This window comes from Oryzias melastigma, linkage group LG24, assembly GCF_002922805.2.
Source record: "Oryzias melastigma strain HK-1 linkage group LG24, ASM292280v2, whole genome shotgun sequence".
Classification (NCBI taxonomy): Eukaryota; Metazoa; Chordata; class Actinopteri; order Beloniformes; family Adrianichthyidae; genus Oryzias; species Oryzias melastigma.
In genome coordinates this window covers 19,771,689-19,799,322 of record NC_050535.1, presented here as the reverse complement: position 1 = coordinate 19,799,322, position 27,634 = coordinate 19,771,689, and the positions used below count along the sequence as shown (strand labels likewise).

Genomic DNA, 27,634 nt, shown 5'->3' with positions numbered 1-27,634 from the left:
CCGTAATAGGACATACCTACACAATTAACTCCTCCATTAGGGCCTAAAGAGCAGCATTTTAATGACAATTCATTCATTTAGCATCTGCTTAGAAATGCACATTTTACCCAAAGCTGTCATGACTCAAAACATTATTTTCACACTGGTTTTGTTCTCCTCCTAGAAACATTTTAGTGTTTTTTTTTTTATTTGCAGCCATCCTGTTTTGAACCAATAGCTTGAGGCATAAACTAAAAAGCAGCAGCATCACTGGATTCATGGTAAAAATAAAATCATGACCTGATCAAGACTGGAGCGACCAGTCGTTTGAGTCCATGAAGTGTTGTTTTGGCTGTAGTGTATTCGACAGGGACAAGGAGACAAAGGGGACGCTGGTGTTGCCGTGGGCTGGCTGCGTTAGTTCGGATGGCAGCCGGTGGGCTTTTCATGATGCTGAACCAAGAGGACAGGAGGAGGCCCAACCATGACACTCATCACATTTGAAGCCCCCATCTGTACTGGTGTCTCCCCACCAGTCAACTACCAAACACACACACACCAGCACACAGAGCTCTAATCTCTTGTGACAGTGCTCACATTCAGTTAAGCCCCACAGTGCTTGTGCATGTCACTGACCATAAACAAAACATACACTTCTCTACAGGAGAACACCACAGGACACGGGGCGTGGATACCCAAGAAATACCACAAGACAGGGGTGTGGAGAGTGTGTGTTTGTTCATCTGTGCGTTAAGTCTACATCTATGTGTGTTTGTGTAAAAGCTCCCAGGGAAAGAGAACAGATGCCTTCAGGTCACGTCATATCTCTGACATTAGTACAAAGTCAACGGCAGCCGAACCGATGGAAACAAAGAGACTCGAGTTAGTAAGCAGTGTGATGACTGCAGTGGGAGGCTAAAAACTCACAGATTTCCTGGTATTTGCTGTTATTTTTAGTTTTTGTTGAGGCACTTTCTTGCTTGAAAAAAAAGAAACTTCACAAAGTTCAATCCTGAAATATGTTTGCTATATATAAAATCTAAAATTGTATTTTGACCTCATCAATACTGACTAAATTGTATACGGTTTCAGTAATTGTTGGTCAGTTTCTAAAAAAGAATGAGTGATTCCCATATTCTACAGGAGATCATGATGGAAAGAGCAGACATCATTTTGTGTAGCCACTTCTGGTTACGGGGCTGCTCTGTGGGGTAGTGGTTAGCACTCTTACTTCAGGTTCTGGTTGGAATCCTGACTGGATCCTTTCTGGAATTTTTCAATGCTCTTCTGTGTGTGAGTTTTCTCCAGGCACTCTGGGTTCCTTCCACAGTCACAGAAACATGTTTCATAGGTTAATTGATTATTTAGAATTGCCAACAATTCCTGGCTGTCACTTTGGCCCGCACCTCTCCACCCGGTTGTCCAGTTGTCAGGGGGCCCTGACGCCAGAGATACCCATGCACCTCTTCATACGGATCACGGAATATCCATGATCCGTTACACCCCTAATGTCTACATGTCTAAATACAATGAGTTGCTACCATATGTTTGGCTGATCAGAAATTTGCGTTAATAAGCAGTTGGACAGGTGTGCCTCATAAAGTGGCCAGTGAGTTATTGCATACTTGCTTACATATGTACATACAGTACATACATCAGATAAATATAAGTATTGAAGACACAAGTTCATATCAAGAAATACATAAACAGCAGCAGGTCCAGGTTTAGTGTTGGCAGATAAATGTAGTTACTGTTATTTTAAATGTTTAGTGAAAGTTTTATGTGTTGCCAACTAATTTGCTCTGGTATTAAGTTATAATTTTGTATAATTTGAGTTTGGTTGATCTTTTATTGTAATGGTCTTTTTTCAATTGTTTTTTTAAACTCAGATTTACTATAATGAATTTGTACAATAATTACATTTTGATCTGTCTTTCATAGAGCTGTCTGAACCATAAAACAACCTGCAAGGCCAATCGTCACCACTTAAGTTCAGGATTGCTTGGTTTTCATGTTTTTGCTGGAGGGCAGAGACATACTGTATTTCCTGGTAAGTGTGCTCTATTCTTGGTAAATCTTTGTAAACACTTTGTAGTTTTAATTTGTATATTTTTTAGAGCAATAAAGGGATTACAATATCACTTATTGATGTTATTCTGAGGATAATGACTAGAATGAAACCTCCCTCTAAAAACAATTACTGATTGTAGTTATCTGCTTTCTGGTTGTTTTTTTTCCAGCAAATTTAGTTGTTGAAAAATTATCTGGACAAATTGCACACCACTTGTGTCTATTGTTAATTGTCTTGATGCAGTTAGGATTGTATTATACTGATTCCTCCTTTATATTTCCAATCCTTGTATTTAAAAGTTTTAAAACGTATCATTTCAAATAATGAATTAAGCAGAAATAATGTTTGTAACAATCTTTAAAAATAGTATATTCTCCATTGAGGTTGTTCTTTATATTTTTAGCTGCTGACAAGAAATATTCAATTTGTTTTTTTTTCGTGTATTTGTCCGGGTGAGTGATGGCTGTGAATCCCTGGAGAAAAAGAGTGTGGCTTTTTAAGCAGATAAATCTGTGCCATGTTCTCTTAACCAGACAATTAAACCTGTGAGAGTTTTTAGACATGCACATTTTTTAGGCAGTGTTTTGTTGAGCCTCAAAAAATAAATTCCAAGTTTTGGGAGAATTGCAATAGAAATGTGTAGCCAAAGTTTAAAAGTGTTTAGAATTCTAAACAAAATGGAAATGCACACAGAATGCCATCATCAACACGTGCATGCATTTACTTTCCAAAACCACTTAATCCATTTCAAGGTCACAGCATTGCTGGAGCCTATCCGGCCATTGAAGAGGGAGGTGGGGTTAATCCTGGATGATTCTCTATCCATCACAGGGGGCAATCATTAAGAAAGTTCAAACATCTGTGTGTATATTAACTTATGATGAATACAGCTATACCTAAAATATGTCACAATTAAATATCTGCACAATTAAATCTATGAGACTCCATTAACCTGAGACGAATTTCTGGTTTAAATTTTGGAACCTCTCAATGAGCAACAAATATAAAGACCCTGCTATTTCACTTGGAATGGCATTACTGGGGCCCCACTCATGAGCCGGGCCTGGGGTTGGGACTCACAGTCTGGTGGGCCAACCACCAGAAGGACACCACAGAAGGGGCCATTCCGATGTGATTTAGGGAAGCAATGGAAGGGAGGTACCTCGGTGGACCAAACTCTGGTCATGGAATTTGGCTTTTGGAACATGGAACGTTGCCTCTCTGGGAAGGAAGGAGCCTGAGCTTGTGCGGGAGGTTGAGAGGGACAGGCTAAATATAGTTGGGCTCACCTCCAAGTACAGTCTGGGCTCTGAAACTCAGTCCCTTGAGAGCGGTAGGACTTTATTATTCTGGAGTTGCACATAGTAAGAGGCGAGGAGGGGGTGAAGGCTTACTCGTGATCCCCAGTTCAAGTGGAAAGTGATGGAAATCACCACAGTGGACGAGAGAGTCGTGTCTCTTTGCTTTTGGGTGTGGGATAGGTCTGATAGGTCTTGGACCTCTGGCTGAACAGCAGTTTGGAGTACTCAACCTTCTTTGTGTCTCTTGGAGGGGTACAGGAAAGTGCCCTAACAGGAGACTCTATTGTCCTCCTGAGGGACGTCATTGCCCATGTGGGCAACATCAGTGACACCTGGAAGACCTAATCTTAGTTTCCCTAAGGCCTCCCTGACCTGAACATGACTGGCATTTTGTTGTTGGACTTCTGTGCTTTTCATAATTTGTCCATAACAAACACCATGTTTAAGCACAAGAGTGTCCATCAATATACGTGTCACTACTCTGTTGAGGTGTTCTGAGCATGCTCAACTGGGCGGAGGATGACATAAACCAGGGATGGGCAACTCCAGGGCTCGAGGGCCACATTTCTAAATGTTTTTCAACATACCTTTCTCTGGCATGTTCTAATTGGCTGGACACACCTGAACTAGGCAATCAGTCGAGTAGGGCTTGGATATCTAAAAATCATGGAGACAGCGGCCCTTGAGGCCTGGAGTTGTCTATCCCTGACGTGCCCAAACTCCATAGACTTCTGTAGAGAAATAAAAATCTATTAGTCGTTCTTTTGGTCAGAATAACCACTCTTGCTCTAATACATTATTCTTTACATCTTCTTGCTAATCCTAATTTTTTTAACGGTATTTTTTTCTGTATTTCAAGTTATTAAGTTATAAACTGACCAGTTATAAGCCTCAGTAATACAATTCAATTTCTGAATTGGCTTCATATTGCTGGAGGTAAGGCCCTTCTATGGGTGACGTCACACTCACTTCGTCCACCTTTATTTACCGTCAATGGGAAAGACCTAGGATACGCTGGAGAGACTACGTCTCTCGGCTGGCCTGGGAACACTTTGGTTCTCTCCAGAGGAGCTGGATGAAGTGGCAGGAGAGAGGGCAGTCTGGGCATCTTTGCACAGACTGCTACCCCTGCGACCTGCTCCCAGATTAGCAGAAGCAGATGAATGGATGAAATGAAGTTCCAAGTCAAGAAAAGATGAAAAAGTTACTTAGCTGTAGAGTCAGAGCCACAAATACTATTTTCCAACAAGATTGACTCTGCAATGAACTGCTTGAACAATATATGGCCACAATTTCTTACTTGCTAGTCCAAGTCAAGTCCAAAGTCTTTGCATTTAAATTCAACCCAAGTCTGAAGTTTTTGATGATAAATATGTCAAGTTTTTAGCTTTAACTTCAAGTCAAATTTTAAGTCATAAAACACATAGTTAATAGTTAAACTGAGAATTTAATTGTCACAAATTGTCGCTAAACTACCTTTAAACAGCTTGTAGAGGCACCAAAAATAGGAAGTAGGTGTTTCTACTTCATAGAGTTAGTCTTTACTTTACTAGTTTTACACTTGACAGTGATGATCTTTAGCTCCAAAATAAGAATAAACAAACTACATTTGTTCACAAGTCTCAAACCTAAAGTTAAGTCCATCTTTAAATTTAAAAGGTGGAGTCTCAAGTCAAGTGCAAAGTCGATAAGGTTAAGTTTTAAGTCTCTGCATGTGAGACTTAAATTTAACTCAAGTCCTGGTCTAAAGTGCAAAAAGGCTCTTAAAGATCAACATCAGAATTCTTCTTTTAGGAGATGTTTAGACACAGGAACAGCTGAGACCTTTCATTGAACCTTTTGACTCCTGGGGCTCTGATAGATGATGCAAGCCCAAAGGCTGTCCTCCCACATAGGAATGGAGGTAGTACAGTGTCCTTCATTTACCAGGAATTATACTTACAGATTTTAGTCCATTTCAAAGCCAACGTATAAAATGCATCAGTGGGAGTACATTGTCAGGTTGAGAAGACAAGGACATTTCTGCAGGGGGAATGGATAGGAACATCTCTATATCACCGATGTCTTATTTATTTGTTTATTTTTCTTGTGTGTGTATGTGTGTGTGTCTCTTGTACGAGTTTGGGTGTGCACGTACAAGCACACAGAGCAGATTGGACACTGATTGACAGTTCTGACCTGATTGTGCACATGGCTTTTTGGCCTCAAGCTAAAAGCAAGCTTGCACATTCTAACACGCAAACTACACATCTATTTGTGCGTGTTTCTATACGTATGCCTGGTGACAAAACTATTTCACCCCTCAGTCTCAGTAAGAATGTGTTAGTTCTGTCCTTACACTGTTTTCTATCATTTTTGAAAAAAGATATACAAACATTTGATTATTTGTGAAATTCTGCATGTTTACAAAGAAAAATATTTTGCAGTTTAGAGATAAAAAACTTCAGTCGACTTTTGAGTGCTGTACACTGAACACTTTTCGATAAAAATCCTGGGGGGGGTTTTTGTTTTGTTTTTTAGTTTTTAACATGTCTGTGTGACACTTTTCTTATGAAAGAGAACAAATATAAAAAGAAATAATTTTGTTTTTACATTTCTGAGTATTTCTCCTTTTAAATCTGTCAAACTGTCTTGGACAGACTCTGTTTGAATGAATCAATCCAGATACTTTGATTGATACTTGGAATGAATGATCTTCTTTCCATCAACAGCTCTGCTGCACATGCACTAAACCCTCATCTGTTCCTAGTGTCTAGTTCAGGTTCTGGAGAAGAGAAGATGGTATCTTCACATTGACTGCAGTCAAATGAGCCGCCGTTCACATTTCTGTGGTCAAATCAGCATCACTGGATTTTTGGTGTGAGTTTCATCCAATACTTACGGTAGCAGGACTGACAACGCTGGAAAATCTCCACCAGACTCCATGGAGCTTCTTGATGTGACCATGGAAATGTGAACGGCGGCTCATTTGACCGCAGTTGGAAAGGATTGTAAATCAATGAAAGAGCATTTTGATGTTAGCTTTGATTATTTTATCAAGAACTCTGAGAAACCAATGATTGAATGTATTGATCACAGTCAATAAACATTGGAGAATTAGCTAAAAGAGTCTTTGGTGAACTGGAAGGAGAAAGAATCAGGATTTTGGAGGAAGTTCTGTCCATGAAGATCTTCACTTCCACGCCCCCTCAGAGGAGATTCTGGAAACAGAGGCTTCAGATCAAAATGAAAAATGTCTTTTTAAGACATTTAGGTTGTGGGATTTTGCTTAAAAACGTCATAATCATAATTAAGACACTACGGGGAATGTTTTTTTTAAAACAAAACATTTGTCATAAGGGGACTTTAACTACTTCTAAACCTCATAACCACAACTACTCCTAAGCATTCACTCAAACTGGCGATCATTTAGTCCAAACTATCCTTTTATTGTTGACCCCTTTGCCAAGTCATAACTTTAGATATTTTCCTTTTGTAAATGACAATTGCATTTCTTTTCACCCTAACGCTAACGTGGGGATCAAGAAAGCAAACTGGTCTGCCTTAAACCAAGGCTTTCAACTCACTTTCTATTAAACTCTGATGCCTTTACCAACGGCATGAATGTTGATGTAAGTAATCATCGAAGGACTAGAGTGAGATGATTTTATGTACGCTCGGCAATAGAGCGCAAAAGATTTTTCATTTTAAATTTTAAATTCTTCCTTTTTGACCACATGTTTGTGAAATCACTTGTTAGCCTTTATTCAGTTTATATAAATTTGTGCGTCAGACTTAATTACATAAAAAATTACCCTCTGACACTTGCATACTCCTAGCTAAAATGACTAGTCAAAAGTCATATTAGTATTGGTAAATTTGTTCATTTTAGCCCCCCCCATGAGTGCTAACTTTTTCTAGTTTGATCTAGTTTTTACATCACAAAAAAACCCTTATGCACTGGAAAAAATAAGACAAAAATGATGCACTACCAACCAAAATAATAAAAAATATATTAATATGAATATGAAGAAAGAAAGTGAGAAAAAAGGAAGAGAACAGGAATATCACAAGGTTTTTTGGGGTTGTGTTCTGTGCTCATAACATCGACTTTACCAACATCAGGAGAAACAGATGAAACATTTGCAGTTTTTCTCAGATTTTTGGGGGATTTTTGGGGTTTATAAGTTTTAGAATGTACCAGACAAAAAACTGGTTAGTTTTTCTACACGAAAACACTCATATTTGGACTGCTGTGGAAGTTAATAAGTATATTCAGTGTTTAAGATAATAGAGGTAAATGTTTCCCAGCAGTACAATGCGACTCTTTGATGTTTTAATAGTCTTTGGACAACAATGCCTTCGTGCCACCGGCTTTGCAGTCATTGCAGAGGTTTATTTCACAGCTGGATGTGGACTTTTCTGGGGTTTTTATTAAAAATAAAAATACGAGCTGAGATTTCCTTTGCTCACATTCACACACAGACAAAAACACCAAGTCAGACTTGAAGGTTGCTGATCTGCCGGAGCATTGTTCTGTCTCAGATCTGGCTTCTTTCGGGCCGCGAGCGAGCAAGCGATTGCTAACGAGAAGAACGCCAGCCACTTCCAGCGCCGAGCTGCAGCTCGCCCGCTGGTGCCAGCAGTGGGCGAATCTTCATCCCTGCTCTGGTAATCGTGTTGACTTCATGTGAGAGGTTGTTCTTCTGACCTGCAGGGCCTCGGGGGAACTTACAGTGCACTGGCTTGTTTTCATCATGGAAGCGGGAACAAACGGAAGGATGTATACAGTATATATACATGTCTATTAGGGGAAATAATAGATCATATAATAATATGTAATATATAATAATCTTGACCAGCTCAGTGGCCTTGTGGTAGAGTGTCCGTCCTGAGATTGGAAGGTCGTGGGTTCAAATCCCGGCCGAGTCATACCAAAGACTTTAAAAATGGGACCCAGTGCCTCTCTGCTTGGCACTCAGCACTAAGGAGTTGGACTGGGGGGTTAAACCACCAAATGGTTCCCGAGCGCGGCTGTGACTGCAGCTCACCGCTCCCCCAGGGGATGGGTCAAATGCGGAGAACAAATTTCACACACCTAGGTGTGTGACAAATAGTGGGACTTTAACTTTAACTTTAATATTTTACTTGGTCTTTATGGACTTTTTGTAAAAAAAGAAAACTTTTCGAAGTTGTGGAAGACGATGATTCAATTTATTTTTTAATTAGCATTTCCATTCGTATATTTCCAACGTAAGATTTGAAGGGGTAAAGATGCAAACACTCACTGAGTGTATCCTAGTTTTTAAGGCAAAAAACAGAGAGAATTACAGCCTCATTATCCTGAAATCACTTTTTAATTTGAAAGAATTGACTTAGGCATAAAATATTACTCACTGTGCTGCGACTGTGTCATGCAAAGCAGCGATAAAGTGTAATAAAGCAGACGTGCCCTATTTCTAACTTTTTCACAACAGTGCTGTGTAATACTGCACACACACACACACACACAGACACTCTGATAGCAAAGGCAGAGAAAGCGGAAAGCGAGTGATGCGCTCGCCATCTTTTCCGTTAAGCCTGGCTGACTAATTCTTGCTGCTAATTTGCGTTTGGTTAATTAACTAATTACTGAGGATGTCTGAGGGCGAGGCTGTCTGTCAGCCTGTATCAGTAATTATTTTCATCGTTTTAATTAGACTCACACTCTCCCAGACTCAACTCCTCCGTTCCCGCAGAGCGCACACACAGCCCGCACGCAGCGGAGCGTCCCGCTCTGGAGAGGGTCCACCAGGCCACCGAGATCCCAAAACTTCTGATCTGGTTTGTTGAAGAGATTGCAGGAGATGATAAACCAAATTCACATCCCTGCTTCATTCCATTTTGAAGATATTATCTTGTCGTTTGACTTGACATTTTGATGAAAACTGATTGGAAAAACATTTAAAGGTTACTTGTGAAGGGGTTGGAATGCTAAAGCCATTTTTTTGTTTGGCTCAACAACTTTTCAACTTTTGAAAATACAGCCCAACTAATGATGTCATTGGACACTTTGTTGTGTGCTGCATGGTGGTGTAGTATATTGCACTCTCACCTCTCATCGAGAAGTCCGTGTGACGTTTGAATGTTCTTCTTCTGCATGTGAGGGTTTTTACTGGCATGTTAGTTACCTTCCAAACATGCCTCATAGGTTATAGTAAATCTAAATCATCACTACTTGTAAAGGTGAGACTGTGTGTGTGTGTGACATACAGGTAAACGATAGATAGATAGATAGATAGATAGATAGATAGATAGATAGATAGATAGATAGATAGATAGATAGATAGATAGATAGATGATGGATAGACAGACAGGTAGATGGATAGATGATGGACGGAAAGACAGGTTTAGTAATAGATAACGGACAGACAAACAGGTAGATGGACAGATAACGAACAGACAGGTAGAGGGATAGATGATGGACAGACAGGCAGGTAGATGGATAGAAAATTGACAGACAGGTAGACGGATAGATAACGGATGGACAGACGGACAGATAAACAGGTAGATGGATAGATGACGGACAGACAGATGGGTAGATGGATAGATGATGGACGAACGGATACAGACAGACATATAGTTAGACAGACAGAGACTCTGCTGTGTTGGACTCTGTTTAAACAAGAAAGTCATCAATTCTAACACTGTGAAGATGAAGAACTTTTTCATGATGACAGCGACTCACCATTGAAACACTAGAAACAGGTACAGAACCTCAGTGACAAGTTGATGTGAAATTCAGTACCACTGCTAATGTATAACACAGATCCGGTACAGTAAGAAACACAGATTTTGGTGCTTTGCTTCGGGCATGTCATTTTCTAATATTATATTCAGGTTTGCCGTACAATTTTAACCAATAATTTGACTTTTCTTGCAATTGTGGGCAGGTTGGTATAAGCTTCGTCACACTTTACTATCTTTGGAAACATTTTTTCCTTTTTTTCCTTTATGAAGCACGAGTTTAAGCTCCGTTTAGGCACTAAAACTGTTTCAAAAGAACATAAAACCCAAACAGTAGCCATCCCCTAATAGTCACATGAATAGTTCTCTCTCATTACTACTTCTTGTAGCTTTCACTGGTTGTGCAATAAAATTAATGGATCACAGCAGAAACAAAAGTTACAGAGACAACCAAGAACTCACACGGACACCAGTACTGAGGGTGTTTGTTGTTTTATTAATCCATGTTCTTAAACCGTAAACACCTGGTTTGACCGCTACTGACATGAAATACAAACATAAAACAGAGGCTTCACCCCCAGTATGTCACAATAACATCAAAGATTAGAAGACTCCTCAACAGTGAGGCTTTTAACAGTCTAGAGAGGCAATCTCATCATTAAAAGGCGTCCAAATTCCTTAACAGACATTCTTTTGATTGAAGAGAATGATGAGGGCAGTTGGCTAACGGAACTGCAGCTTTAACATTTTTCTGAACATTTCAGCAGAAAAAATGTTTGGTTTCATTCTCAAATGAGGTTTAGGGTCCCGGGTTTGCTGGAGTCTATCCCAGCTGCTGTTTATTTTAAGGAATTACACTTTTGTCATTAGAAAACCCCTTTAAATTTGCACCCGAAGTACAGTCACTTGATAAAATTAAAGTTAAATAGTCCAACCAGATTAGAAACTGTCATGTCAGGTTGTTTTTGAATTTTATCAAAACACATGAACACATGAAGGATAAACCGATCGTTTCTTTAAGAGCCTTGAACCTAAAAAATATTCTAAATACATTTTTAATAACATGTTAAACACAGAAACAAATACATACAGATATAAATGAAAAACTAAAATATCTTACTTTAAAAATCTAGTAAATATCAGAGAAAATATTTTTTATGAAATGTGATTTATAAGCATATTTACTGAAATAAAACTTTTTAGGGTTACTTTATACAGTCTAATCCTTTCGGGAAACCAAACACTAAATCAACTTTCTTGTCTGTTGACCTCTATAAATGAGGCTTTAAAAGTGCTTTCTGTTGGCCATTGACACATTTTTGCCAAACTAAAGTAAAATTGTTTAATTCTTTAAAATATAGTCAAAAATCCTCTGTGTGATGCCCCTACAGGTTGAAACGAGGTATTACATTTTACTTTCGTGATTGTTCAAACCATTTAAGTCCCACGTCATGATCTGCAGCTCCAGTAATAGGAGTTTTTGAGATCACTTGCACATCGCCTGGATCGTCGGCGAGAGCAGGCAGCTGCAGGTGATGGCAGGAAAAAGGCGCCTGAGATAAAGGCGACAGCGAGACTGTACAAGAACAGGAAGGTCGGGAGTGTCCTTCACATTGAATGAATCTTAAAATGCCTCTCCTCCTTAGAATGAGCTTTACTATTATGTATTTCACATTCATTTTTTTTGTCCGCAGACAATAGATGAAAAATAGCCGTTGGGTTCATTTAATGTACATTGTCCCAGATAAATAAATATATTTTAGATTAAAGTTAACTTTAAAAGGCAATGACAACACATACTCACAGATGATTTGAACTCTTGTTTATAAATGACCTTCTCGACGTAATGAGCACCTCTGGTTTGAATGAAAATGTAATTTTAGCAGCTGCTCTCTTAATGTGATGGATTTGTCTGCAGAAACCTTCCTCTTTCTGTCTTTATCTGCAACAACCTTTAGGTGTCTGAATCAGCCTCAAGTTTCTATAACACTGAAGTTTTCCTGAAATATTAAAAGTTTTCAGACCTTGTCCAAACATTCAACTATTTTATGGTTTTCCGCAGCAGAGATCCTTTTAAAGATATTCCCTGATGTTATATTGCTGCAATAAAAAAGCGAAAGTATTTAGAAAATTATTTTATACAAAAGCCTTTCAGGCATATAAAGAGCCAGAGACGATTGTGATTTCTGAATTGGGAATTATAGAGAAGAAAATGTAGGTTTCTCTTTTATAGAGTAGAAAAAAGGAATCAAGTGATTTTTATTTATTTATTTATTTATTGTTGTCTTTGGTCAGGAATCGCCGAAACCATCTTTGTTCAACCAAGGAGGTTTTTTTTCTGAGTTGATGTATTTTTTATTATGCCAGCAAGAAGGATGAAGGAGAAAAATCACCAGGCTGGTGATCACACTGAAACTGCAATGAACAACAGAACAGGTCTGTTTAGGATTGTAGAATCTTCTAGAGAAAACTACGGCCCATTAAACCATTTAATCTTATATTGATAATCCATATTAATTTTGTCATTTGTAATAATAATCTGTACTTTTTATCTATCCCCTTATTATAGTTATATAGTTATTTTGCAAACACAGCATTCATGTGTTTTTCCCTGAGAGACATCAACCAATATGTGCAACTGGCACTAAAATACACAGTTTTTCTATTACAAAAGCATGTTTTTTTTCTGTCAAGATTTAGTGTCGTTTCTTTCTCATATGAGGTCGCTCACCAAAACACTTAAAGCTTCTGATTCGGTTCATCTGTCAAGTTTTAGAACCTTGTGGCCCACGAGTGGAAAGGTTTGCCCACCCCTGTTCTGTACCTGGATGACCCAATCATGCTCTGAAAATTGCAGAGATGCATTATTTAAAAGTTGCTCTTAGCAGCTGATGAATGTAATATTAAAGTTTTTCTAACAGAAATTAACTGAGATATTTTTAACATTTTCAGTCTGTTGGTTTTATCTATTTTTTATGGATGTGCCTGTGACAAAGCTAAATAATTCTATGATTATTATTCAGAACTCCACCGTGAACCCTATTATTTATAAGAAAATAGGATGCCATAGAGCTCATGTGTCGAAGTCAAGTCGTTCTCTTGCTCTCATTTTTAACTCGTATAATTTTGACAAAATATATTTTTATGGAGAGTAAATCATTGAAAGTTATTTAAGTTTTAAGTTGATTTATTGTGGAATAATATTCCTACCGTTTTATTATTCATAATTATGTTAAAAAGTTACATTTTAAAGTTTTAAAAATTGGCATTCTGACAGCTTTTTTTTTTTACTAATTTAGCATTTACTATGATTTTCAAGCTGTTTTGGTGTTTAGATAATATTTTAGCTACAGGCTTGCTGTTCTGAGTAATCTAGCCTATGTTAAAGTTTTTTGGCTGTTTTGGGGTTAGGCTAATATTTACACACTACTGTTTTGACTTATTTAGTCGCTTTTCATTTTTTTAGGATATCTTGAAGTTTAGCTGTTTTTTTTAGCTACATGCTAGCTGTTTTGGCTACCCTGAGTTTTTATTTTTTTTCTTGGCTAATTTGGCATTTAGCTAATATTTTAACTTGCTGTCAGCTTCGGCTTTTCAGCTATTAGCACTAGCATCTTCAGCTGCCAAATTCAGCTTACACAGTAGTATTATTGCTGGTAATGCTTATGTCCATTTCAAAATTCTGTTAAAAAGTTACGGTTTTAAAGTTTTAAAAATTTCGTTTGATTGTGTTCTATAAATGTTTCTCCTGTTCGGCCCAGGACCTAAGGCGTGTTTTGGATTTTGGCCCCCAGTGTGATTGAGTTTGACACCCCTGCCATAGAGGAAAAATGTGAGCTTTTTTTATTTTTTGCATTAGTGAATTAGACTTTAAGTTTTCATAATGCTGCTGTCTTACTGTTTTATCATGCAGTTACAGTCTCGCCGAAGTGAACAGCTGGGTTATAATTTCTTAAAAATACATTAAAAAAAAAAACTGCAAAATAATAATGTATAGCGTAAACACAAAGAGTAGAAACATTTCAGAATAAAGCAGAAAGTTGATCAATCAAGATGAGTTAACTAAATTAACAATAAAATAACCGGATGCCACAAAAAAGGAACTCTAAATCTGTAAAAATTGAATCAAAATGAAAAACAGGAATTTGGTCTGTAATTTTTTACCATTTTGTTTTATTAATTTTAATGCTATAGCAAATTTATTTTCAATCTAAAAAAATATTTTGATTAACAGTGTTTTTAGCTTAAAAGTTAAAAGCAGGAACTTAAAGGGATTTTTATTCACAAGATTTTATGTGACAAAGATACAATAAACCTTTTAAATGTGGGGAAACAAAACGAAAAAGGTCTGCTGACATCACACGCTGCTGCTTGAAGCTCATTCTTTCAGTCAGAAACATTAATGTGCTTGTTGCTGAGGCGGTCCTGGTCTGCTGGATTGTTGTGGCTGAGATGTTTCACGCCCAGAAGAAACGCTTCATCAGCTTTCTGCCGGCCCTGGCACGGAGGCAGAGCGGATCTGTGGCAGAGTGGCCGCGCTGCACATTTCAACCCGACAAGCCAACTTTAGTAAATAGGCAGAACTAATGAGGACACTGAATACACGCGCACACACACACACAAGTCAGCGTCTGAGCGTTTGGAGGCCCCGAGGCCCCGAGGCCAGAGCAGCCCAGATACCTGATGGGAGCAGGGACATCAAAGCTGCAGGATTAGAGAGAGGAGAGAGCGCCGCGGGGAGGAAATGCTAACTTATTATCCGCTTCCCAGCTAATCCTGTTATCTACAGAATATAGCTGTGTTTAACCCCCCCTCACACACACACACCTCCCTCCAACCAAACACACACAATTTAGTGTTCTGGGGTTCAACAGCCTCCCAGAGCACCCCGGCCTCAACACCGGACTCCCCAAAAAAACCATCTGCCTCTTCATCTGAGCGTTCGACGAGACGCTTTCATCTGGATTCTTCTCGTTAGCTTAATAAGTTGACGTTAAGTTGGGCTTTGGGGTGACGTAACGCGCCTGCTGGCAGAGGGGGGGTCCACAGATCAACGGCGCCTCGGGCTGAGTCAGGCTCCAAAGCTGTATGTGATTTAGTTCCCCTGAAATCCATTTCCATTCACGTGCTCACGTTCACAAACAACATTCAATATGGAGGAGAGCTTTAAACTGCAAAGTGTTTCTTATGACTCGACGTTTAACTGAACTCATGTTGAATTTGGGTCAAATTTGCCCTTAAATGAAAGTTTCCAAGCAAAAGGGAATCTTGATTTCCCTCCTCTGTAAAGACGAGAAGCGACGTTGGTGTCGTGCTCAAGAACTCAAACATGAAAGTCTGCGATAAAAATATAATTTTGTATTAGCTGTCGTCATGAAACAAAAGAAGAGGAGGTCATTGTGAAAACATGAAGAACGACAACAAGTAAAACTAGAAAAGTTGCATTACTTGCGATAATGCTAGTGTGAATGCTGAAGCTTTTTGATGAAAATGGTTATGCAATTTACTTTAATTGCTGAGGAGATTTGCTGAAAATGCAAAAGCTATTTTCAAACTATTAAATTTGCTCAAAGACTGGGATGTTCGTTAAAGAACTATGAATGAGCATTGAAGTTAACCAAAATTTCTGAAAAATTTGTAGTAAAATGGCTTAAAAATGCTTAATTGATACCAATTTCGCAAAAAATATTTAGTGCGTTGCTACTTGCTATTAGAAAATAAGTATCTTAGTAGAGGTCAAATTAGCTAAAAAAAAAAGCTAGCTCATTGCTTAAATACTAGCTAAACTCCAAAATAGCCTAGAATTCCTCAGTAAACTAAATTAGTAAAACACGTTAGCCTGTTGCTGATATAGAAGCTAAACTCCAAATTACCTTATAAAAACCTCAGTAGATACCAATTAACCCAAATGAAATAGCTTAATGCCATTTTTTAAAATTACATAAAAGATAAAAACATAGCCATGAATATACTTAAAGGCTTGTTACTTATAAATACTAAATTAGAAGAATTAATTATTTATTTCCTATGGGGCATATTTTGGACAATATTTCAAAATCTAACAAGTTTATAAATACCAAAAAGACAAGCAGTAATGTCCTAAACAAGCTACACGTTTTGATACCAAGATTACTGAAATCACTGAAAGTGTCATTTAGTTTTTACCTGCCAAAAAGCATACGTAAAGGAGCAGGAGAATCAGTAGAGTGTGAATACTTACCAGGCCAATCTGACTAAACTAATGTAAATCCTTGTTTATATTACAGTTATATTACAGAATTCTCATGGCAGTAATTTTGCACCTTAAATTAACATTGTTCCATACAAAAAAGTACAAAATCACCCAACATAATATAACTGATACCATCTGTATCTCATGAAAAAAATTATACAGCATTTTTTTGGTCAATTTCATCAAAGGGGAAAAAAAATTCCTAATTTCCCCCAAATAATTTTTTTTGTCAGTTGTTTGATGTATTGAGGTTTACAGAGTTAAGACATTTTCCCAGCATATTTGTTGTAAAAAGAAGAATTTCTGCTCATTTTATTTCAATTTTAGATGATCTGTTTTCAGACTGTTACTGAACCGAGCAGCAGTCAGAATTTTTGGTTCTCTTATTAGTGAACAAAAATTATTCTTTGTTTGGTCAATTCCACTGTTCAACAGTTTATATATGTACAAGCAAACGAAGCAGGTGATTGGAGGAAAAAACTCTAATTTTGATTAAGTTACAATTCGGTGTCCCAAGAAAAAGTAAAAAATAAAAAGTTAGACCAATAAAACAATAAGGATAAAAGTCGAGTCGATGTCTCGCTCAACGACTATCAGAGAATTGTGTAAAGGTGAGTGTTGATGAAGCTGCAGTTTTCTATTTCCTGCTTTGGTGTTTCTTCAGGTATTAGCATAAAAAATCTAAATTTTGGGTTCTTGTGAGCTTTGATTGAGCTTTTTTTGCTCTGGCCTTCAGCGTGTTAGCTATGATGTCTTCATCTGTACGCCGGCTCACAGAGAGGTGGCTGCCTGGTTGCTCGTTTCCCTTCAGGGTCTGGTCTCCTGGTTGGACCGCTCTTATTGATCTTCCATGAAAAGTCTAGACAGTATGATATGTTATTCAGTCTGGTTGTCTTCTCCTGCATCTGTGTTTGAACATCTGCAAAGGTTTTCCTGCAGATACTTTTGCTCCTCTCACAGATCACATTAATGGTAAAGAGAACAAGACAGGATTCTGAGGATTGATTTGTCAGATAAAAAGTCAAAGGTCACACGCTATGAATGGTTGTTGTCGTCAGCTGTCATGTTGGCTCATATGCCCAGTAGCCTTTTGCTACATTCACAATAAATGTGATTTGCTTTTGACTTTCATCAAATTCACTCCTAGAATCTTGTCCAAATGGACCTTTCACAAAACTAGCACGTGGGTGGAGCTACTGCTAACCTTTATTTTACCTCCTCATTGCTACACTGTGGAAGACATGGGTGATGTTGAGAGAATAGCTTGAGTTCTACAAACATGTTTCTATGCCTGGGTTCATTCAGAACAGTGGCAGTGTGAGAACATTTCCCTACTTTGGAAGGGAGACAAATGAGAACAGCAGAGTGGAAAAATACATAATTTTAGGGGCACAGAATTTCATTTAAAAATATTGCTTTTGTTGTTTTTGCAATGCTTAAAGAAACTTGAAATAAAGATTTCTTAAGCTTTGTCAATGATACTAATATTGGTATCATTATTGATTCACTACTGGATTCTCCCAGTAGGGTAAGGTTCACCATCTACTCCAGGAGCTGTGTCTGATTGACGGCAGCTTTCAGCGGTACTTCTGTCTCTGCATTAGTCCAAGAAAGGAGAAAGTTAAAGTTAAATAAAAGTCATTATTGTCTCATTATAAATATGAAAAACATTACAAAGTGTGGAACAAGCATAAATACTAAGGGTGAGCTTCTGCTGCGAGCTGGTTCTGGACTCCAGCTGCTGTTCACATCATCAATACGGTACTACCGAAGCCACGTTTCTGATTGATCCTTTAAGTTAGGATATTTGAACTTTGGTAGCATTGCACTCTGGACCCATGATTGCATCAGGACAGAACGCTATTACTGGTGCTGTGGATTTTTGGGTTGTCTGGGCCCGTGGAGGGTTGTAGACAGGATCTTTAACTGTTTTACAGTTCTCTTGATGGCCACTTCAAGGGACGTCGTGAAAACGTACCAATGTCGCGTGTTGGGAAATATTTGTAAGAAAGGTGTAAGTTACACACATTTATGGCGTACGGGTGATCCTGTCTTACAAGATCCTTTTACCACACTCTAGTCCAGGGATAGGCAATGCCAGCCCTCGAGGCCCGCATTCCTGCATGTTTTCCAACTTGTTCTAAGTGGCTGGACACACCTGAACCAGGTAATCAGTCATGAGTAGGGTTTGGATATCTAGAAATCATGCAGACACTGGGACCCTTGAGACCTGGAGTGGCCTATCCCTGCTCTATCCGTGTGAGTACTGTGTAGCACCCTCGAGGAATTAGCATGAGCATGATGGTTTTAAAACAGGCTTTATGTGCAATAAAGGTATAAGTGCAATAATTAATGCTGTAATAACCTATCATGTGCAATAAGTCAATCACGGACCCAAACCTGTTTTGATACCGCCATACAGACTGCTCTTCTTTACGCTGTCGTACTTCTTTGCTTCTTTATTATTATCACTGTACAGTGAGATTTTTTTGAGATTTTTTATCATGTATATGTACATTGAGATTTTTATTTTTTATTTTTTATTAATGTATACCCTGTAAGCTGCTGGAAAACTTAATTTCCCCAAGGGTGCCATCCCAAAGGGATTAATAAAGCAAAGTCTAAGTCTAAGTCTAAGTCTTTATTTGGCTCATGAGAACTGTAAGCAAAGAAACACAATGAAACAGTATCAAAATCAATTCTTCAGTTCACAATATTTGAAACTTAAATGCAAAACACAAAATCAAATTGCTCATTTGACTTGGGATTTTCACCGAACGCAGCAGGCATGTCAAGTTTCAATGATAAGTTAATGTAAAGACCTGGTAAGACGTGTCACGATTTGAGCGCGGCAAGGCGTGGTGAGTTTGACGCGGCAGGTCAACCAATCAGGGACTCAGCTTTGGGCACGTTACAATTTCAGTGATAGATCAAAGAGTAGAAATAAACATCCAAGATGGCGGCTAAATGTGAGGATTTTCATCATGAACTTCTTTCCATTTTCTCAACCCACGGCGGCTGCTGGGTTACTGGAAACTGTCCCAGGTACAGTTGGACAAAGGCGGGATACACACTGGAAAGATCGCCAGCCCGTCACAGAGCTCATGGAGCTGGATGGATGGGTATGCTAACCAACCAGCGGGTGGATAGCTTAGCGAGCTAGCGAGCTCAGCTATCCAGGCCCTGGCAGAGCTGATAGCAATCGCGGCTCTCCTGGCTCCCAGTAGATCTAGCGAGATCTACTGTCCCGGCTCCGGGTCCCGGGACAGCGGAGCCCGCTCTTTGCCCGCCGGCAATTAGCTGCCTGGCAGCCCAGATACCCGTTGCCGTGCTGTTGTAGTGCACGGGACCGCTCTAACTTCATGGGCTTATGATGTTTTTCTTATTTTAATCAAAACAATTATAAAAAGATCTCACGGTTTTATTTGTATTTCCCCCCTTTTGGGTTAAAGCTCAAACTAGACCACAGACAGACAGAAGTAACGTTTAAAACGGTCTTCAGGTGAAGCTCTCACTGCAGGAGTGAAGTTCACAGAACCAGAGAGACTCTGAAAGATCTGGTGTAAACAAACACAGCGACGTGCTTGCCGGTGCCTCTGTAGAGCTCTCCAAAACATATACACCCAAGCTACTCTCTCAACATCATCCATGTTTTTCATGATGTAGCAACAAATTAATTCCAGAACAACTACAGTGGTTGCTCCGCAGGAGCGACAAGGCATTGAGCAATACATCTTCACACGAATATGATGCGTGAATACACCATTCAAGGAATCTGCTGTCTTTTCTTACACATGTGTAGTGTACTCTGCTTGTCTAACATTCATCAACAGACTGCCTAACTGATTTGGATAACTGGCATTTGCAATACATAAGCTATGTTTGAATATATATATATATATATTGCACTTTATTGTGCGTTTGCCATTTTCTAGTGCTGTCCGAATCTACTAATTCCAAAATTGAGTGCACTAGAAATTTCCCAAAAGTCTTTGTGAAAAACTTGCGTGCATCAATGCTCTCTAGAATAGCGAATATAGACCACAATGCATTGCGGTCAAACAATTTTGAACAAAAAAACGTGTTTAAGTGTATTTTTTAAATAAACCATCCACATTTTCACCATCAGAACACAATGGAGTCATAAAAACGCTGTGAAATGTTTGTATGGATTAAATTTTGACTTCATGAAATCGGTGTCATATCCGGCGTTTAGAAAAACAAAGGAAAAGTAGTGAGCATCGTGTCCGAATTGCCTTTAAAATCCAGGGCACTAAATAGTTTTTTAGTAGTTATGGGTTAGGGGGGGAATTCAGACACAACCATAGAGTCCGAAATGGATCAGTGCCTTCTTAGTCTGGCCAGCCCACTATGTAAACCATCTCATGCCTGATCCATTGTGAACCGGGGGTTAGCACTGTGCCCACTGGGACATCCTGTGAACAAATCGGGCTGTAACAAAGTCTGACTCTCAGGTTCTCTGACTTGATGGGATTCACAGTACAAAAGGTGCTGATGATAATACAAAGATATCTGACAGGTAGAGGACTGAGGTGCAACATCTGTGTGCAGGGCCATCTTCCCCTCCAGGTCAGGGTCTGTGAGACTCGGAATAACTGAATTATTATTATCTAAAAAGTTTTCTTTTTTCAGTCTTTGGTGCTCCTGTTTTCCACACTAAGGACACACAGTAGAAATACCTTCACGGTCATAAGAACTGCGGATGCAGGTGTAAAAACGATTTAATATAAATTCAAATGGTATTTTCTTCCTGCAGAATATTTCTGACTCCATCACTGTCATAAAAGTTGTGAGCATGCTCACTCACTGCACATTCTACAGAACTTCATTTGGACAGAGTTGTGTCATTTTTGTCATATCATCACATCTCCCCTGTTGACAGTTTTTATATGAATATTAATGAACTGAAAAAAAACAACAAAAACATTTTTTTTCTTCTACTGACTATGACGATAAATGGTTTGACTCTGAAGTCTCCTGAATGCTAATTTCCCTCAAACTTCAGAGTTTACTTCCAGCCATAATTAGCTCATTGTGGTTTCTGACCGTAACACCTGTAAAATAAAGAGCAGGAGGAGAGAAAAGGAGGGAAGATGAAAGAGAGAACTCCTCGCAGATAATGTTTATGGGAGTAGAAGTGCTAAAAGAATATGGTGCGCTAATACATGTAGATGAAGCAAAATTGTCATTAGTCTAATCAGCATTAAACTAATTGGGAGTCATGGACCCTCCTATCTGTTAATTCTAACCCTAAACCCCAGCCCATATATCTGCAAGCAAGAGGAGGAGGAGAGAGGAAGGAAAGTGGAGGGAAAGCGCCGAAAATGAGAGTGAGGTAAAGAGAGGAAGAGAGAGATGAAGCCTAATTAAGAGTGCTGGGATTTATGCAAATGAGACGGTGCTGATATGGTAATCAGAGCCTGCGGGGCTGTAACAAGCTGTACGCAGTGTGTGAGTGTGTATCTAAGAGGCTGACAGCTGGCTGTGAGGAAGGTCAGAGCCAATCAGGCTCTGGCTCTAATGCACACCGCCCTCTGGCCACTCCAGCATCACTCCGTCTTGCTGGCGTGCTCGCCGTCTCCCTGCCCCTGACACTCAGCGCCATCACCTTTCCTTCACTCTCCTTCTTTACATTTCACTGCCCGTCTGTCCTGATGTTTCCTGACAACCTATGCAAACACAAGCTCACATGCTGCCATACTTTCACACACGTACGCAGAGTTGAGTGTCAGTTGACTCTCAAATCGCAGATTATTGTACGTTCTAAACAATAAAAGTAATACCTTAATTTATGATACTAAAGTTTTTGATTGAATTATGACCACAAATCTCATTTCCTTGTGTCTTGCGATGATATACAACACAACTTTACACTGTTATATTGATGCACATCAATGAAAAAAAAAGATTTTTCCCACATCAGAATCATCTGATTTACCTTGATCGTGTAAACAGTTGAACAATTACGGCAGATCAAAGAGCACGTGTTATTTAAGCGCCGCCGTAGACATCTTTAATGTTAAAGTTCCCTCCAATGAAAATCCTGTTTTTTGAGTTTTTAACATGTCTGTGTGACACTTTTCTTATGAAAGAGAACAAATATAAAAAGAAATAATTTTGTTTTTGCATTTCCAAGTATTTCTCCTCTTAAATCTCTGTCAATCAAACTGTCTTGGACAGACTCTGTTTGAATGAATGATCTTCTTTCCATCAACAGCTCTGCTGCACATGCACTAAACCCTCATCTGTTCCTAGTGTCTAGTTCAGGTTCTGGAGAAGAGAAGATGGTATCTTCACATTGACTGCAGTCAAATGAGCCGCCGTTCACATTTCTGTGGTCAAATCAGCATCACTGGATTTTTGGTGTGAGTTTCATCCAATACTTACGGTAGCAGGACTGAGAACGCTGGAAAATCTCCACCAGACTCCACGGAGCTTCTTGATGTGACCACGGAAATGTGAACGGCGGCTCATTTGACCGCAGTTGGAAAGGATTGTAAATCAATGAAAGAGCATTTTGATGTTAGCTTTGATTATTTTATCAAGAACTCTGAGAAACCAATGATTGAATGTATTGATCACAGTCAATAAACATTGGAGAATTAGCTAAAAGAGTCTTTGGTGAACTGGAAGGAGAAAGAATCAGGATTTTGGAGGAAGTTCTGTCCATGAAGATCTTCACTTCCTCGTCCAGCTGACATCTGGATCAGAACCATACGGCTGGACATTACCCAGATTGATGGATGTTTTTATGTAGCAGCGGTGAAGATTTACGCTAGCGAGACACAGAGCTATCATAATCAGACAGGGAGATCAGGGGCGGAGCTAGTTAAAGCCACGCCCCCTCAGAGGAGATTTTGGAAATAGAGGCTTCAGATCAACATGGAAAATGGCTTTTTAGACATGTTGTTGGATTTTGGTTAAAAACTTCATAATCATAATTAAAACACTACTGGGAACTTTTTTTAAATAAAAAAAAATGTCATGGGGGACTTTCAGGAATTATTTGTTTAATGTAGTGGAATTGTTAATTAGATAAAAATGTAAACATGGGCTGTGTTAACATGACTTGAACAGAGGAATGTAACGTGTTACTGGTCTCAGTCTTTCTCCAAATGTTTTACAGAATTTAATCTGTCCACAAGCACCAATTAGGCCTGTGACACATGTGTGTGTGCACATGCGTGTGTGTGTGTGTCCATTCCTTGCATGAATGGACATTTTGGGCTGCTGTACCACAACAGAGTAATTAATTTAGATTACCCAGCTTCCTGGGACATGTTGATGGCTCTCAATGGCCGTCTCAACACTCCAGTCAATTTGCAGAACAGCCTCTTAAGTACAGGGCCATAAAAGCGCCCCTCCTCCCTCATCAGTCAGGCTGTCACTGCTCTGTGCAGGCTTTCTGGACCTCACAAGTGGAATGAAAAACAGAGCAGTCTGGCTTTGTTTTTCCTAACGGCATGTATATCTCCTCATGCAGCGACGTACACACAGACACAACCCTGGGCCATGCGGTAGTATCAACACATCTGGGTGTAATCCAGTTAACAGAGTATCCCAAATGACTAAATTAATCATAGAAATGCTATCTGGCTCATCTCTCTGAGCTGCTTTGATGTGTGCGCACAGAGAAACATGTTAAGCACACACTCGTTGGCAGACATGGACACAAACAGAGTGAGAGCTAATGCGGAACATTGGTCTGACTGGGAAATTACCTGCTCTGATAATAAGTCTCTAAACCCATGCAGAGCTTGTGAGATACCATCATAGTAAATGGGGGGGAACGCACAACATGTGAGGTGTAAACATTGCAATGGTGGAGATCAAAAAGATTCAAACTCCTGCTAACTGGTAAAATAGCAGCGTCCTCCTGTAGAGAACACAGCTGCAAACTCTGACCAAATGTCTACATCCTGTGAAGAAAGTTTGTGGGACACTGTAGAAGTCATATGTGTTTCAGGCAATTTGGCAACCTTGTAAATATGTCTTTCTGATCCTTACTATTTTCACTAAAGAGCTTTACGTCTTTTTTTATTATTTTTTGTTTACCTCTTTTCACAGCGCTGAGTCACTCACATTACCTTTGCGCTGGGAGCAACCTGAGGTCTGCAGTGTATGTTGCACTTAAAGGTCCAACATTTTCACAATCTACTCCACCACCTGAGCCCCAACCGCCCCCTCAAATAAAGAAAAAAAAACAAAGTCTTGAATGTGTAGAAGCTCTGAGGAGTTCTATTCTTAGTCAGAACCTTTTGCACTTCCAGTTGTTTATTATACACAATGGTTTATTTTAATACATGTCCCAAAAGCCAAATTCCATGACCGAGATTTGGGCTGCCTTCAACTTCCACTCAAACCAAAATGCAGTGGCCTCTTCTGAGCTTTCCTGCAAGTGGTGAACCCTCTGGAGAGCGATCCAACTTTGCTCTTTTGGATTGGAGCTGAACAGGGCCCCCGGGGGAGGAGCCCCGGCCACCAGGCATTCACCTACGAACCCCAACCCCAGGCCTGGCTCCTAGGTGGGAGCCCGGTGACGCCACTCCGGGTGACGTAACTGGATCTGTGATGTTGCTACTCATGAAGGGGTTCTGAACCGCTCTTTGTCTGGCTCGTCACCCAGGACCGGTCTGCCATGGAAGACCCTACCAGGGGCAGAAGCCCCAGACATCATAGCTCCTGAGATAACTCGAGGACTCAAACCCCTTCACCATGTTAAGGTGGCGGTTAATGTTGTTTCAGTTGAAGTCAGGGCATCTGGTCCGGATGCCTCCTGGACGCCTCCCCGGAGAGGTCTTCCAGGCATGTCCCACTGGGCGGAAGCTCCCCCAGAAGAGCTGGAGGAAATGGTTGGGGAGAGGGAAGTCTGGGCATTTTTATTTAGACTACTGCCGACCTGGTCCATGATGAGCTAAAGAAGATGGATGGATGGGGTTTATTTTATTCAATGGAATGCAGATCAAAATTCTCCTCTATTCTATCCCATAGATTATCAAATGGATGTAGATGTATAGTTTATGTGTGAAATTGATGCCAAAGGCTCAATTGAACCACTCTGTTATTTGTTTCTTTCATGTTTCTTTGAAAATAGTTCTTAGCAAGTTAAGATTAAATCTACCAATGGAAGAACCTAATGGGCACGTAACATAGCTGATCCTTAACCTGCGCCAGTGACCCAACTCCAATTGGAGTCAGTTTCTCTAAGGTTTTTAGGGTTTTCCCAACCTCACATTGTACGAGTTACGTTCCAACTTTACTGAGCTGGCTGTCCATTTACTAACTTTGTCGTACAATTGTTTCAAATCTCATTTTGTGTAGGCTGTTTTGGATGGTAGTTTTTTTTCCTGATTTATTTATTTTTTTATTTTTCTGTTTAATGAGTTATTTGACAGTCCCTGTCCCTGTGTGGAATCTTCATCTCTGTTCTGGACTGGAAGATGGAGAATTTAAACACCTGCCATTTTCACAACCTCTGGGGTTGATAACATCTGAGATAACCAATGCATTTTTGACTCAGTCTCATATATTCTGTGGTTGTGAAGGGAAAGGATGAACCGCCATTTTTGTTAAATTCAGGAAGTCAAGTTAGATCGTCTCTTGTATTTGCTTTTATTTTGAAAGGTCGGATAGCACACTTGACCTTTGATTTGGCTCTGATATTTTTTGTTTTGTTTTTTTGATCCTTGACCCTAAATGTTTCAATTTATGCACTATTTTTTTTTTTTTGAGAAACAAATCTTTCTCACACACATAAGATAAATGTCTGGACTGGGTTATTATGACCTTTTAGTGGATCAAACACAGAGTAGCCAGTTTTCTTTGTTTTATGTTGTGCCACTCTAGACAAGAGGTGGATAAAACTTCTGCCTATCAATAGTTTGATCTTGAATGCAAATGCAAAACTACAGTACCAAACCTTTCTTTGAAAGTAGTGGCTTTTTATCTTCCAGGTGTGTTCTTGGGTCACTTTTTCCTGATGAACAAGTCTGTCAAACCTTTTGAGGTAATCAACTAGAGCAGGGGTGTCCAAAGTCAGTCCTCAAGGGCCGATGTCCTACATGTTTTCCAACCAACCCGCCATTGAAGCTCCTTATTGGGCAAACACACTGGATCCAGGTAATCAGCAGCAGATAAGGGAGGGTTTCTGGAAAACCAGCTGGAGGCCGGACCGCGAGGACTGACTTTGGACCCACCTGATCTAGAACCTCCTCTCAGTTTTGAACCCTTAATTCTCCAGGTTGTCTCCATTGTCTTGCTTAACACAAACCTAATTCCACACCTGAGCAACCTCTGCAGAGGTTTTTTAAAGCAGAGGGAAAACATGCAGGATGGTGCGTGTGGATGAGTGGAGTTCTCTGCCTTATGCCTGGGGTCCTAGCCAGAGAGTATCAAGAATCAGAGCTTTGTCTGCCTGGTCACTGGCAGGAGCCTTCCCTGGACTATTGACACACTACATCTCCCAGCTGCCTCAGCCAACAGTCCCCGGGTGCTGCTCACTTGAATCCCATTGACAGTAATCCACCTTAGTCTTAATCAGAGCACAGAGCCTCGCTCAATGCGAAGTATCGTTTGTGCCGTATTGCCTGCATTACAGAGCATTATTGTCCTGACTTGACATTCTGTTTTCCTGACCTTGATTCTGCTCCGACTCTGTTTGTCTGCCGCCTGCCCCGACCCACGCCAGAACTATGATATCTGAAGTCTGATCCCTGAAACTTCTGTGGTCGTTAATGACCTCTGCCGGCCTGACCTTGCCTTAGCTTCACAGACTTATAGTTGTGTCTAACTCCTGCTCTGTCAACCCTCTGTCCAATACACTTGCTGCCCTTGGATCCAGCTGTCTGCCCACCAGTTTATAACAGAGAGCCCAGGGCTTGTTGTCAAATGCCAGACAACTGGGTATGTCCTGTTGTGGGAACAGGGCAAGGCTGGTGGATCAAAACAGCAGACACTAATGCAAAGACAACAGGTTTATTAGCAGGGGGTAGTTCAGGGACCAGAATGGAGGCGGGCAGTGAGCTGTAAGGCTCGACACGTGACTGGACGGCAGGAAGCAGGACAGGGAGGCAGACGAGCAGGCAGGCCAGAGAGCAGGAGAGATGAGACACACTGTGGCTGGTTCTTGCAACAATCCAGCAGCGGGAGACCAAGGAAGCAGAGCCCCCACGCTGCAGCCCCAGTCAGCAGGATGAGCAGCAGCCGAGCAGAAGGGCAGAGCAGATGAAGCAACCCAGCCCAGTCAGGCAGGCAGGGGAGAGATCCCAACATTGTCCATTGGGAAGGTTCTGGTTCTCGGACTGATATGTGCCCCGACCTCGCTGT

The 27,634-nt window shown here is 40.0% G+C and overlaps 1 long non-coding RNA gene across 1 annotated transcript in view; it reads left to right on the top strand.

Annotated features, from left to right (window-relative positions):
• The window catches only part of LOC112158216, a 42,481-nt gene that overhangs the window by 11,450 nt on the left and 3,397 nt on the right, over positions 1–27,634 (top strand). The window contains exon 2 of the long non-coding RNA XR_004947251.1: positions 1,921–2,029. This is a non-coding gene — a long non-coding RNA (uncharacterized LOC112158216). The remainder of the gene's footprint in view (positions 1–1,920; positions 2,030–27,634) is intronic.